This window comes from Macaca thibetana, chromosome 11, assembly GCF_024542745.1.
Source record: "Macaca thibetana thibetana isolate TM-01 chromosome 11, ASM2454274v1, whole genome shotgun sequence".
Lineage (NCBI taxonomy): Eukaryota > Metazoa > Chordata > Mammalia > Primates > Cercopithecidae > Macaca > Macaca thibetana.
Genome location: NC_065588.1, coordinates 72,760,082 through 72,775,954, shown reverse-complemented (window position 1 = coordinate 72,775,954; position 15,873 = coordinate 72,760,082). Strand labels below are relative to the sequence as shown.

General features: G+C 38.5%; 1 long non-coding RNA gene across 2 annotated transcripts in view; it reads right to left on the bottom strand.

Moving 5' to 3' along the window:
* The window catches only part of LOC126930943 (uncharacterized), a 30,507-nt gene that overhangs the window by 13,266 nt on the left and 1,368 nt on the right, over window positions 1–15,873 (bottom strand). For both annotated transcript variants that reach the window (XR_007717717.1, XR_007717718.1), the window contains exon 2: window positions 8,648–8,703. This is a non-coding gene — a long non-coding RNA (uncharacterized LOC126930943). The remainder of the gene's footprint in view (window positions 1–8,647; window positions 8,704–15,873) is intronic.

The window sequence follows — 15,873 nt, the reverse complement described above, 5'->3', positions numbered from 1 at the left end:
TCCTTAGTAGGTTTGTTCCTATGTAATTTATTATTTTTGGTGCTACTGTAAATGGGATTGTTTTTCTAATTTCCTTTTCAGATAGTTTATTGTTAGTGTATAGAAATGCAATTGATCCTTGTTGTTGATTTTGTATTCTACTACTTTACTGAATGTTTACTTGCTCTGACCTTTTTTATTTTAATTATTGAATTTTTAAATTTTTTTGTTGTAAGGTAGTTGCCAGCTTTATTTACCACCAACTAAATCAACATTGTGCTTTGTTACTTAAACTTACATTAATATAAGTATATAATAATAGTTCTTGGCCTATATGCCACTTATTTCCATGAATATTCAGAAAGTACAATATATCAATATGGTAACATACTACAACCTTCTCTCAGCAAGCATTTACCTTCACTGTCTACTGCTTCAGACTCTTTGTAGGTACTGGGTAAACAAACATGACTAAGACATGTTCCCTGCCCTCAAAGAGAACAAATTATCTGGGTATTTTCTTTTGAAATGTGCTGATATTGTTGTTACACCAGCGTCGTGGTCATAATCATGTTCTAATCTTTTTTAAAGGAAGTCTTTGGGTTTTCTGTAGATAAGAGTATGTCATCTGCAACCAGGGACAATTTTACTTCTTCCTTTCCAATTGTAAGCCTTATATTTCCTTTTCCTTTTTTTTTTTTTTTTTTTTTGAGACGGAATCTCACTCTGTCACCCAGGCTGGAATGGAGTGGTGCAATCTTGGCTCACTGCAACCTTCACTTCCTTGGTTCAAGCAATTCTCCTGCCTCAGCATCCTAAGTAGCTGGGATTACAGGTGTTTGCCACCACGCCCAGCTAATTTTTGTATTTTTAGTAGAGATGGGGTTTCATCATGTTGGCCAGGCTGCTCTTGAACTCCTGACCTCAGGTGATCTGCCCGCCTCAGCCTCCCAAAGTGCTGGGATTATAGGTGTGAGCCACCGCACCTGGCCTATATTTCATTTTCTTGCCTAGCTATTCTGGCTAGAATTTCCACTACTATGTTGAATAAAAGCGGCAAGAGTTGGCACCCTTGTCTCATTTATCTTAGAGGAAAAACTTCCAATTTTTTACTGTTGAGTATGATGTTTGTGGGCTTTGCATATATACTTTAGTATGTTGAGGTCATTTCCCTCTATTACTATGTGTTGGAAATTTTCATCAACAAAGTTTTTATCATGTTGAATTTTGTGAAATGCTTACGTATCAATTGAGAGAATCACATGGTGATTATTTTTTATTCTGCTAATATGCTGTATCAGATTAGTTGATTTCATATATTGAAATCTTCGTATCTCAGGCATAAATCACACTCGGTCATGGTGTATGATAATGTGCTGTTGGATTTGCTTTGCTAGTATTTGTTGAAAATTTTTACAATATTCTTTAGGAATACTGAGCTGTAGTTTTCTTGTGATGTCTATGTCTGTCTTTGGTATCAGCATAAAGTTGACCTCATGAGTTTAGAACCTTTCCCTCCTCTTTAATTTTTCTGAAGAGGTCAAAAAGGATTGGCACTAATTTGTCTTTAAAGTAGAGTTTACCAGGGAAGCCTGGTCCTGGACTTTTCTTTTTGGGGAAGTTTTTGATTACTGAATCAATCTCCATACTAGTTATTGGTCTGTTCAGGCATTCTATTTCTTCTTGATTCAGTCTTGGTAGGTTGTATGAGCAATTTATCCATTTTTTTTTCCATTTATCTAGTTTGTTGGCTTATAATTCTTCACAATGGTCTCTTATGATCTTTTGTATTTCTGTGGCATCAGTTGTAATGTCTGTTCTTTTATTTCTGATTTTGCTTATTTGACTCTTCTTTTTCTTAGTTTAGCTAAGAGTTTAATTTTAGTTATCTTTTCAAAAAACCAACTCTTAGGTGTGTTGATTTTTTTTCTATCATTTTTCTATTTTCTATTTCATTTATTCCTAGTCTACTGTTTGTTATTTCCTTTTTTCTGCTAATTTTGGGCCTCCTTTGTTCTTCTTTTTCTACTTCCTCAAGGTATAAATTTAGGTTGTTTATTTGAAATCTTTCTTATTATTTAATGCACCTGTTTATCACTATGAACTTAGTACTGCTTTTGCTGCAGCCTACGAGTTTTGAAATGTTGTGTTTTTGTCTAGAGGAATTTTTTTTTTTTTTTTTTTTTGAGATCGAGTCTTGCTCTGTCGCCCAGGCTAGAGTGCAGTGGTGTGATCTTGCTCACTGTAACCTCTGCTTCCCAGGTTCAAGCAATTCCCTGCCTCAGCTTCTGGAGTTGCTGGGATTACAGGCACCTGCCACTATGCCTGGCTAATTATTGCATTTTTAGTAGAGACGGGGTTTCACCATCTTGGCCAGGCTGGTCTTGAATTCCTGACCTCGTGATCCACCCACCTCTGCCTGCCAGTGTGCTAGGATTACAGGTGTGAGTCACAGTGCTTGGCCTGTCTAGAGGAATTTTCTAATTTAACTTTTGATATCTCCTTTGACCAAGTGGTTATTCAGAAGTGTGTTAATTTCCATGTTTATGAATTTTCCAAATTCCCTCTGCTATTGATTTCTATTTGTTTTCATTGTATTCAGAAAAGATACTTGATATGATTTCAATCTTCCTTTTTCTTTTTTTTTTTTTGACACAGTCTCACTCTGTCACCCAGACTGGAGTGCAGTGGTGCGACCTTGGCTCACTGCAACCTCCGCTCCCTGGGTTCAAGTGATTCTTGTGCCTCAGCCTCCCCAGTAGCTGGGATTACAGGTGCATGCCACCACACCTGGCTAATTTTTTTGTATTAGTAGAGATGGAGTTTTACCATGTTGGCCAGGCTGGTCTCAAACTCCTGACCTCAAGTGACGCATCTGCCTTGACCTCCCAAAGTGTTGGGATTACAGGTGTGAGCCACCATGCCTAGCCTGAATCTTCTTAAAGATGCTAAAATCAGTTTAGTGACTTAATGTGATCTATTCTGAGGAAAGATCTATACATGCTTGAGAAGAATGTATGTTTTGCTGCTATTAGGTGGACTATTCTGTATGTCTGTGATGGTCATTTGATCTAAATTGTAGTTCAAGTCCTGTTTCCTTATTAATCTCCTGTCCAGATGTTCTGTTCATTATTGAAAGTGGGGTATTGAAATCTCCTGCTATTATTGTATTGCTGCCTATTTCTCCCTTCAGTTCTGTCAATGTTTGCTTTATGTGTTTAGATGCTCTGATATTGGGTGCACATATATTTACAGTTGTTATATATTCCTGGTGAATTACCCTTTTATTATTATACAATGTTGGGACGGTTACTATTGAGTGTCAACTTAATTGGATTGAAGGATGCAAAGTATTGATCCTGGGTATGTCTGTGAGGGTGTTGCCAAAGGAGATTAACATTTGAGTCAGTGGGCTGGGGAAGGCAGACCCATCCTTAATCTGGTGGGCACCATCTAATCAGCTACCAGTGAATATAAAGCAGGCAGAAAATCATGAAAAAGTTAGACCGGACTAGCCTCCCAGCCTACATCTTTCTCCCATGCTGGATGCTTCTTGCTCTCGAACATCAGACTCCAAGTTCTTAGGTTTGGGACTCAGACTGGCTTCCTTGCTCTTTAGCTTGTAGACACCCTATTGTGGGACCTTGTGATTGTGTGACTTAATTTTATACACACACACACACGGAAGTTTATTATATGTCTTATTATATATCTTTTTCTCTTTTTTCTTTTTTTGAGATGGAGTCTCACTCTGTTGCTCAGGCTGGAGTGCAGTGGCATGATCTTGGCTCACTGCAACCTCCGCCTCCCAGGTTCAAGCAATTCTCCTGCCTCAACCTCCTGAGTAGCTGAGATTACAGGCATCCACCATCATGCCTGGCTAATATTTTTGTTTTTAGTAGAGAAAGGGTTTCACCATGTTGGCCAGGCTGGTCTCAAACTCCTGGCCTCAAGTGATCTGCCTGCTTTGGTCTCCCAAAGTGCTAGGATTACAAGTGTGAGCCACTGTACCCAGCTAGCATGGTATATCTCTTTCCATTCTTTCAGTGCAGTTTATGTGTGTCCTTAGGTTAAAGTGAGTATCTTATGCACACTGGATAGTTAGGTCTTTATTTTTAATTCATTCACCACTCTATGTCTTTTGATTGTGGAGTTCAATTTATTTGCATTTAAATTATTATTACACTTGCCTCCTACATCAAAACCTAATTGTAATATTTTAGACATATGTCCAGATGTACTCCAGTATTGAAGCAGTGTTGCCTTCTGCTATGATTGTAAAGCCTCCCAAGCAAGCCATGTGGAACTGTGAGTCAATGAAACCTCTTTCCTTTATAAATTACCTAGTCCCAGGTATTTCTTTATTAGCAGCGTGAGAACAGACTAATACAGTAAATTGGTACCAGCAGAGTGGGATGCTGCTGAAAAGATACCTGAAAATGTGGAAGTGGCTTTGGAACTGGGTCATAGGCAGAGGTTGGAATTGTTTGGGGGGCTCAGAGGAAGACAGGAAAATGTGGGAAAGTTTGGAACTTCCTAGAGATTTGTTGAATGGTTTTGACTAAAATGTTGATAGTGATATGGACAATAAAGTTCAGGCTGAGGTGGTCTCAGATGCAGATGAGGAATTTTTGGGGAACTGGAGTAAAGGCCACTCTTGCTATGCAAAGAGACTGGTGGCATTTTGCCCCTGTCCTATAGGTCTGTGGAACACTGAACTTGAGATGGATGATTTAGGGTATCTGATGGAAGAAATTTCTGAGCAGCAAAGCATTCAAGAGGTGATCTGGGTGCTGTTAAAAGCATCAGTTTTTGCATTCACAAAGATATGGTTTGGATTGGAACTTATGTTTAGAAGGGAAGCAGAGCATAAAAGTTTGGAAAATTTGCAGCCTGATGATGCAATATAAAAGAATGACCCATTTTCTGAGGAAAAATTCAAACTGGCTGTGGAAATTTGTGTAAGTAATGAGGAACCAAATGTTAATTTCCATGACAATGGGGAAAATGTCTCCATGGCATGTCAGAGGTCATTACAGCAGCCCCTCCCCTGACAGGCCTGGAGGCCTAGAGGAAAAAATGGTTTTGTGGACCGCACCCAGAGCCTTGCTACTTTGTGCAGTCTTGGGACTTGATGCCCTTTGTCCCAGCCATGGCTAAAAGGGGCCAATGTACAGCTCAGGCCATTGCTTCAGAGGGTGCAAGTCCCAAGCTCTGGCTTACACATGGCATTTGCCTATGGATGCATGGAAAAATTGAGGTTTGGAAACCTCCACCTAGATTTCAGAGGATGTATGGAAATGCATAGATGTCCAGGCAAAAGTGTGCTACAGGGCCAGAGATCTCATGGAGAACCTCTGCTAGGGCGGTGTGGAAGGGAAATATGGGGTGGGAGCTCCCACACAGATTTCCCACTGGGGCACTGCCTAGTGGAGCTGTGAGAAGAGGGCCACTGTCCTCCAGACTCCAGAACCCCCAGAATGGTAGGTCCACTGATAGCTTGCACTGTGTGCCTGGAAAAGCCAGACACTCAATGCCATCCTGTGAAAGCAGCCAGGATGGGGACTGACTGCATCCTGCAAAGCCACAGGGCAAAGATACCCAAGGCTGTGGGAGCCCACCTTTTGCATCAGCATGCCTTGGATATGAGACATGGAGTCAAAGGAGATCATTTTGGAACTTTAAGGTTTAGTGACTGCCCTACTGGATTTCAGATTTGCATGGGGCCTGGAGCCCCCTAGTTTTGGCCAATTTCTCCCATTTGGAATGATTATATTTACCCAATGCCTTTACTTCCATTGTATCTAGGAAGTAACTAACTTGCTTTTGATTTTACAGGTTCATGGGTAGAAGGGACTTGCCTTGTCCCAGATAAGACTTTGAACTGTGGACTTTTGAGTTAATGCTGAAATGAGTTAAGACTTTGGGGGGACCACCGGAAAGGCATGATTGATTTTGAAATGTGAGGACTTAAGATTTTGGAGGAGCCAGGGTAGAATTATATGGTTTGGCTGTGTCCCCACCCAAATCTCATCTCAAATTATAGCTCCCATAATTCCCACACATCTTGGGAGGGACCCGGTGGGAGGTAATTGAATTATGGGGGCGGGTCTTTCCTGTACTGTTCTTGTGATAATGAATAATGATCTGATGGTTTGTTTGTTTGTTTGTTTAACAGTCTCACTCTGTCACCCAGACTGGAGTGCAATGGTGCCATGTTAGCTCACTGCAACCTCTGTCTCCTGGGTTCAAGTGATTCTCCTGCCTCAGCCTCCTGAGTAGCTGGGACTACAGTCATGCGCCACCATGTGCGCCTAATTGTTTTGTATTTTTAGTACTGACAGGGTTTCACTGTGTTGGTCACGATGGTCTTGATCTCCTGACCTCGTGATCTGCCCACTTCAGCCTCCCAAAGTGCTGGGATTACAGGCATGAGCCACCGCGCCCAGCCCCCCCCCCTTTTTTTTTTGAGACAGGGTCTTGTTCTGTTGCCCAGGCTGGAGTGCGGTGGCATGATCTTGGCTCACTGCAACCTCCACCTCCTGGGTTCAAGCAATTCTCCTGCCTCAGCGTCCCAAGTAGTTGGGATTACAGGTGCGTGCCATCATGCTCAGTTAATTTTTGCATTTTTTAGTAGAGATGGGGTTTCACCATGTTGACCAGGCTGGTCTCAAACTCCTGACCTCGGGTGATCTTCTCAGCATCCCAAAGTGTTGGGATTACAGGTGTGAGCCACTGCACCCAGTCGATCTGATGGTTTTATAAAAGAGAGTTCCCCTGCATATGCTGTCTCTTTTGCCTTCCACCATTAAGACGTGACTTTGCTCCTCATTAGCTTTCTGCCATGATTGTGAGGCCTCCTAGCCATGTGGAACTGTGAGTCAATTAAACCTCTTTCCTTTATAAGTTACCCTGTCTTGGGTATGTCTTTATTAGCAGCGTGAGAACAGACTAACACACATTCCATGAAATCTCCTATAGGACTTGGCCTCTATTTACTTCTTCAACTTAATTTCCAGCTATGCCAGTTTTACTCACTTTAGTATATATTTCAGTTTCTAGCACAACCTGATGCTCAGAAGATGACTAATAACTATTGAAAAATTAATGCATAGAGATTGAGTTGTTTTATATATTTTTCAGGTGAAATGTCTAAATGGAGTTTATAATAATTTGTGATTATATATGTGACTATATTCTTCAGGAGAGAGAACAAGGCTATAGATATCTATTTGATAGATTAACATGAATTAGAACATAAAATGTATTCTCTTCCCTCCTCCCTTTTTCAGGAAAAAGATACAGAGTGAAGGCAGAAGGCTGAGTATGGAATTGTGGGGGAAATTAAAGAAATCGTAAACTTTCTTTTTTTTTTTTTTTTTTTTTTTTTTTGAGACGGAGTCTCGCTGTGTCTCCCAGGCTGGAGTGCAGTGGCGCGATCTCGGCTCACTGCAAGCTCCGCCTCCCGGGTTCACGCCATTCTCCCGCCTCAGCCTCCCAAGTAGCTGGACTACAGGCGCCCGCCACCACGCCCAGCTAGTTTTTTTTTGTATTTTTAGTAGAGACGGGGTTTCACCATGTTAGCCAGGATAGTCTCGATCTCCTGACCTCGTGATCCACCCGCCTCGGCCTCCCAAAGTGCTGGGATTACAGGCTTGAGCCACCGTGCCCGGCCGAAATCGTAAACTTTCAAAGGAGACTGAGAAGTCAGAAAGGTAGGAAGAAAACCAAGAGGATATAATGACTCAAAAACTAAAGAAGAAGGTAATTTTTGCCCAAAAGCAAGCCAAGAGACAAAGAAGTTGCCAATTGGTAAGGACTGCCAAAGTGAAAAGGCTAATTGGATTTAGTGCTAAGGTAACCTTGAGCCATGGGTAAGATGCATAGGCAAAGGAAATCAGTAAGCAAAAGGAAATCAGTAGTTACTTCTTTGAAGAAGTAACCAGCTGGGCTGGTGCCCTGGCAGCCTCCCATGCTGGAATGTATCAGTCTCATGTTGATGGTGATTCAGAAGCTGTATCTGGGCTCAGTGGAAAACAGTGATTTTCTTTTTAAAATAACCTTTTATTATTATAAAACTAGCATATGCAAGTAGAAAGTACAAAATGACATATAAGCAATATAGAAAAATAAAAACAACCACATTCCCCCCTTCTAGAGTTTAACAGTTCAGTGTATATCTCTCCAGTTCATTATTTATCCCTATATATGCATATAAATATATAAATGTATTTCTACCAAAATGATATCATACTCAGTGTGTGGTTTTGTAACCTATTTACTTTTTAAAATTAACAATCTTCACCTTTCCAAGTGAATACATTTTTATCTTATCTAAAACCCAAATCCAAATTTTTCCATTAGTCTCCAAAATATCTTTACTTTGAAAATTTGTAATTAAAAGCAAAGAATTATTATTTACTTTTCCTTTACAGTAGGGGCTGTATTTCAGGGTAACCAAATAGTTCCAGGTAATAAAGGCAAGCTCTAGGTTACCGAAGAAAGTCAGAATGTAGAAGGAATGATATATTTATAATTATTTTGCAATTCTTATTGAAATTATTGACTCATGTAAGGGTTTTCAATAGGTGTTAAAGCATAAGGTTTATGTTTGAAGGGGAACTGGACATCTGTATAGTATCAAAATAATGCCATACAAATTACTTACCATAGTTTACAGTGGAGGGAAGAGTCTGTCATCATATCATCAATTCAGTTGTCAGTCTAAATATCAATAGTTGTGCATTAATCAAATAGCATGAAAAATACTATATAAAAATATATAACCTATTAGTATTCTAGCCCTAAATGTTTAACTTGAATTTGCCTGAAACCTTTATATCTATCTTACATGTTTCAAAGAAAGATTTCAAATAAATATTTCAAAAAGCCATTTTTACACCCAAAATCATACATAAGACGTTCTGGGTTGCTATGCAACACTGTGAAGGCAAAAGAATAATAATAAGGACATGTGTGCACTACTGCATCATCCTTAGAGGTAAGTTTTGTTTTTGTTTTTTGTCTTTAGAGCCAGTGCCCTCTTGCTCTGTTGCCCAGGCTGGAATGCAGTGGCACAATCATAGCTCACTGTAGCCTCGAACTCCTGGGCTCAAGTGATCCTCCTGCCACAATCTCCCGAGTAGCTGAAATTACAGGCATGTGCCACCACACATGGCTAATTTTTTAATTTTTTGTAGAGACAGGGTCTTGCCATGTTCCTCAGGCTGATCTTGAACTCTCGACCTCAAGTGATCCTCCCACCTCAGCCTCTCAAATTGCTGGGATTATAGGCATGAGGCACAGTGCCTGGCTGATAAGTTTTATTTACTGTAATTTGTTATACTAAGAAATAAGTGTGGCAAGAGGTGACTGGCTTGGAATGTTAACTCCATGTATTGTAAGAGGAGGTCTGGCTAGAGATTAACTTGAATGGAAAACATAACTCTGAAATTTAGTGTTTCCTGGTTGTTAAGGAAGTGGCTTTCATCTTCACATCACATGAAAGTTCCTGATACTTACATATTAGGGGTGTGTATATTATTACATAAAGCTGCATAATGGCCTGAAGTCATGCCTGCCTACGTATCTTCTATAAACCTCAGAATCAGGCCAGTTGCTACAAAAGCCTTGGTATGAATGAGAGGATGGTAGAGTGTATGGTCTGTGTGTAATTTTCCTTCAACTTGGTGTAGTGGGGTTAGTAATATTGTGTAGAACATAATATTCCCAAAAGGTAGTGACTATAATAGCTTATATTTCTTGAGTTCTTTAATTCTTATCATATTATAAAAGAGGTTTTTTTAAAATTCCTATTTTACAGATGATTTTTACAGATGACATCCTTGGTGGTAAATGACAAAGCTAGGGTTAGAACTGAGATCTGTCTGACTTTGGTGTTAGAACTCAAACACACTGCACTATACTACTTCAGTGAATCAAATTTGTCTTAACTTTGTAATATTGGTTAAAATGTATTTTGAGGTTTTCTGTGGACCCAATAGTAACACTAACTTACAACAGTTTCTGGGCTATCACTGCTTATTCAATGGAAATCAAAGTACTTAGTTCTTGTCAAATATTAGCACTGAAGAAATAAAACATTAACAGAATATTTCAATTTTTTTTAAACACAGTCACTGCTATTCTAGGAAAAATCTAAATTTTTATTTGACATTTTTTTTTGCTACTTTTTATGAATTTGACAGTTGTGCACTTGGAATCTGTTCAAATTCTATTTGTAGCTGAATCATGTGAATGCCAATGCCAAGGAGACCACTACATCTGCTTCTTAGCATCTCTAGAGTAATCTATATTTGCAGAATGCTTTATATAAATTTGAACGTGTTAACATGCTCAATCAGATTTATTTACCACCAGTCTTAAGATGTTAGGACTTTCATAGTGGTTTAACAGATGTTTGGAGCAAATACCAGGTAGGCAGCATGGATTGCTTTTGATTTGAACACTTTTTACTGAAAAATACTACTAGATATGATAAGGAGAAAATGATTACTGTATTTGGTTAAGGGTAGAAAATAACAAGTAGTAATACTTTCCCATGGAATTGACTGACAGGTATAAAAAAGAAAGTGACATACTCTGAAAGTTTTCTTTTCTTTTCTTTTTTTCCTAAAGCAGGGACCCAGTGACATTTTAGAATGTCTTTAGGAAATGAGACATTAAAAAAACAAAAACCATAATCATGTGCCATTATCACAGCTAAGACAATTAACAATAATTCCTTAATGTCCTATAATATCTAGTTGGTATTAAAATTTTCCTGATTGTGTCATTATGTCTTTTTCTAAGTTGTTTGTTTGAGTCAGAATCTGATAAAGGTAAAGATCCATGTACTGCCTTGGTTGATGTATCCGATAAGTCTATTTTAAATCTCTAACAGTGCCCTCCCTTTTACTCTCTTGCCTTTGTTTGTCACACGAAGGTCATTTTTCTCTGGAATTTTCCCCGCCCTCAGTTCAGATAATTGTATTCTTTTAGTGTACTACTTTAGCAACTTAAGGAAGGGGTGGGGGGCTTAGGACACAAAGAATATCAGGTCCAAGTCTATTTGCTGACTGCAGAAGGAAGTGGGGAGTAAGTAGCAATGTGGGATCACGGGGTGGAGTTGGTGGCCATGTCTGGAAGTAAGTTGACATTCAAAGATAAAGTCTTAAATAGAGGTGTATCAATCCCAGTTCCAGGAGGATATTACAGGGATTAAGGGTTAAAGGATACAATTAAGGGAATGAGACTGGGAGTCTGGTTTCAGCTGTGCACGTAAGAATACCAGACAAAAGTAAGGCTCCCATAGAAATGGACTGGAAACAACTAGGGGAGAATACCAACAAGGCCTAGAACAGAGGAATGAATCTGACAGGAATGCAGTGGACACACTTTATTGGAATATAGGGTAGGCGCCTTCTTTTCCCACCATATCACTTCTGGGTACCAGTGTTCTGTAGAGGTAAAAGAGGCACTAAATACCTGGGAGATCTGGCAAAAGACATCTAGGTAGTACCCGTGGTTGGGAGGAGTGAGTAGATGGTTGCTACCTGATAATGCTGTAAGAATATATGGCACCTTCACTCCGAGAACAGTAACAATGAGTTTTGAAATACTGCTGGTTTATAGGGTGAGGACTCTTCTAGCTTTACACACATTTTAGGAATGAGGTAGAACAACATACAGATACTTGATAATTTTTTTTTGTAAATGAGTGTAAGACCCAGTACAAACTGATAACTTATTAAATTGAAAGAATTAATATACCACCTGGTTTATGAAAATTTAATTACTGTGACTTCTCAAGAGTTTCATGTACTTGTATAAATACAGGTTGGACAAAGCTAACTGGAATAATCTTGCAATTAGCTAGTAATCTAGTAGTTAATAGGAATACTAGTAATATATAAACTTTTACATATATTAAATATAAATAAAAGTCATTTGAATAGTCTTCAATAAAATTATAGATTCGGTTTTATCAAGAAAATATTCTAGGGTGTGGTGGCTCATGCTTGTAATCCCAGTGACTCAGGAGGCTGACGAGGGAGATCACTTGAACCCAGGAGTTTGAGGCTGTAGTGCATGCCACTGCACTTCAGCCTGGGTGACAGAGTGAGACCCTGATTCTAAAACAAAAACAAAGTAGTATACAAGTAAATATACTTTGAATAATCTCATGTGGTTGAGGGGAAAAAAGAGAAAGGTTCTGGTTAAAGTAAGGTATAATTCATTTGCATTATACTTACACCTTTGGAAATCTAAGGGATTATGTGTTCTAAGCTTCCCATGTTTAAATAGTCATGAAAAACTTAAAAAAAAAAACCCTTTCCCAAAATTGAAATGAAAAACACATTTACAATTGGAAATTTGTAGTCTAAGTAGCTATCAGAAAGAAATGGGTTCTTATTATTATTAGAATTTATTTTGAATTTAGGATGTCCTATGAATTGAGTTAAAACTCAGGAGTCAATTCTTATACCTCAGTACAAATTTCTAGCTATTTCCCGAGATGGTGTTAAAAGTCATAGCATGTACCTAATTTTGAATATGCAATGTGGGTGGAAAGAGTAGGCAGAGCATTTCAATAAGACTTAATTGTCTTTAACCTGTGAATACATAATTATATAATTTGTTATGATGAACTTTCACTTATAGACTTCTATGGAGGAATCATTAATACTTCATAGTTAAGTGAAAGTAGTATATAATTGTGCTTTTTATTTCTCTAAATCATGATCTTCTAAATATATGGTACTTTCTTAATCTAATTATATAATACATCATCTTCACTGGTACATTACATAAATTTGAAATGTCATTGTGAAGAAAAACACTTAAAGTGATGTTATTTAAAAAGAGAATACCAATAATATATTAATACAATTTGCCTCTATGGATGAGAAAAGAAGAAATGTATCATGTTTTTGCTTTTAGAGGTATGTGTCAGATGGAGACAATAGTACTAGTTTGTAAAACACTTGGTCTAATGAGGTCTGTTTAATAGTAGGCATAAAATGCAAATTTGATTGGGCCTATTTCTAATGTTAGATGTGATATTTTTCTTTAAAAAAATCATATTAAAATAATTTTAACAATACTTACTGTTTGTTTGCATTGTCAATTATATTTAGATTTAGGCAAATATCTACCACTCATAATGCTCTTTGTTTATTCTCAACTCTCAGACCTTCCATTTGGGTCGATTTTCTTCTTCTTTTTTTTTTTTTTGAGACAGGGCATCTCTCTCTCTGTCACCCAGGCTAGAGTATAATGGTGCAATCATGTCTCACTGCAGCCTTGATTTCCCAGGCTCAAGCAATCCTTTTACCTCAGCCTCCTGGGTCAGGACTACAGGCCCATATTACCATGCCCAGCTAATTTTTAATATTTTTGTGAGATAAAATCTCAATATGTTGTCCGGGCTGATCTCAAAATCCTGTGATCCTCCTGCCTCAGCCTCCCAAAGTGCTGGGATTTACAGGCATGAGCCACTGTGCCTGGCCTGGGATCATTTTCTTTTTGTCTGAAAAAAGAAATTTCTTTAGACTTTCCTTTAGCAAGACTCTATTAGTAGCAAATTCTGCTTTTGCTTGCCGGAAAATACCTTTATTTTGGCCTCGTTCTTGAAATATTTTTTTCACTGGGTACTGAATTCTAGGCTGATAGTCATTTTCTTTTAGGCCACTGAAGATATTATTCCACTGTCTTCTGGTTTTTACTGGTTGTGATGAAAAGTCATTTACCTGACACTTTGAAGATTAACTATATTTTTTCTTCGTTGCTTTTAAGGTTTTCTTTTTTGTTTTTGGTGTTCTGCAGTTTCACTGTGATGCATCTTAGTGTGGTTTTTTTATTCTTTAACTTGCTTGGGATTTGGGAGGCTTCTTAAGTCTGTGAGTTGGAGTCTTTCATCAGTTCTGGAAATTTCACAACCATTATCTTGTCAAATATTGCCTCTGGCCCACTGGCTCTTTCCTTTTCATCTGAAGTCACAGATTTTAGAGCTGTTTACAGTGTCCTCCATGTCACTTAAAGTCTCTTTTATATTTTTAATTTATGTTTTCTTTTTTTATTGCATTTGAGATAACTTCATCTCTATCTTCCATTTCATTGGCTTGTACTTCTGCTGTGTCAAATGAACTATGAAATTTGTCCAACGTGTTTTTATTGTAATCATTTATATTTTTCAATTCTTTCAGTTCTATTTGCTTGTTTCAAAATCTTCAGTCCTACTTTAGTTTTTGTTCTCTGCACGTATTTTCAAACTTGTCTTTTATTCCTTTACTCATATTTAATATTGTTATTTACAGTCTGTGACCCCCTTTTTTTTTTTTTTGAGGTGGAGTCTCACTGTCGCCCAGGCCGGAGTGCAGCTTGGCTCACTGCAACCTCCACCTCCCGGGTTCAAGTGATTCTCCTGCCTCAGCCTTTCCAGTAACTGGGATTACAGGCTAATTTTTTGTATTTTTAGCAGAGATGGGGGTTTCACCATGTTGGCCAGGCTGGTCTCAAATGCCTGACCTCAAGTGATCTGCCTGCCTTGGTCTCCCAAAGTGCTGGGATTACAGGCATGAGCCACCACACCTGGCCCAGTCTGTGACTTGTAAATCCAGGATCTGAAGTCTTTTAGAATTTGTTTGTGCTGTCTTAAGTCTGTACTGTTTCTCATGAATGGTGTCTTATTTTGTGCTTGTTACTTTTTTAAAATGTGAGCTGCTCATTTTCCTGAAAATTTTATTTGTAGTCATTCTTTATGGCTTAAGATGAAGGTGGGTTCCTCCAGAGAGGATTGGTATTTGCTTCTGCCAGGTGTCTGAGAGCATTATCAGTAAAAAATTCTTAATTATGCCCAGGTATGGTGGCTCATGCCTATAATCCCAGGATTGGGAGGTGGAGGTGGGCGGATCACCTGAGGTCAGGAGTTTGAGACCAGCCTAGCCAACACGGTGAAACTCCCGTCTCTACTAAAAATCAAAAAAATTAGCTGGGCGTGGTGGCACGTGCCTGTAGTCCCAGCTACTTGGGAGGCTGAGGCAGAAGAAACGCTTGAACCTGGGAGGCAGAGGTTGCAGTGAGCCGAGATTGCGCCAAGGCACTCCAACCAGGGAGACAGAGTGAGAATCCCTGTCCAAAAAAAAAAAAAACCACTTAATTATTAGCCTGAGGTTTTTGGGGATCACCCAGCTAGTATGAATTCAAGCTACATTTTTGTGTGAGAATTGGATTGCGGTTCCAAATTCTCAGATATGATTTTGCTTTTCCCCGTCCACTAGGTGCCAAGGTTTAAGATGGCTAATTTTCTTTGTAGACTCTGGGGGATGGCTGCCTATGCTAGCAAGGGGCAATTTTATTGCCAGTATATCCTTACACCTAATTAAAAATCCTTTGGAATTGCAGTGTGTGTGTGTGTGTGTGTGTGTGTGTGTGTGTGTGTAATGCAGGTCATGGGTTTTGTGTCTTTCTTACAAGGTCATGAAAACCAAAGCTCCTAGTAACTGGGTTTAGCACATGCCTTTGAGATAAAAGTTGGCTGACTCTGCTAAACTCTAGGTTTCTGCCTTCATTTAGTTTTTTAACTTAATAATTTCTTACTTTATTGTCAGTTAATCAGTATATTTAATAAGATTTAAAAAATGTTTTTTCCAGGGATTTTGTTTTCAGTGTGACCAGTGTGACCTAGTCCTTGATATTTCTAGAAACAGAATCCTATATTCTCTTTATAATTTATTATCCAAATTTTCCTCAAGGGATACTTAAGACAAATAATACTAAACAGAAATATTTAAAATTAATATGTAAATAGCTTACATGAAAATATTTTGCATGCAAATCTATAGATTTTATAAAGACTACTTCTTAACATACATTTTAGGTGGATATTTACCA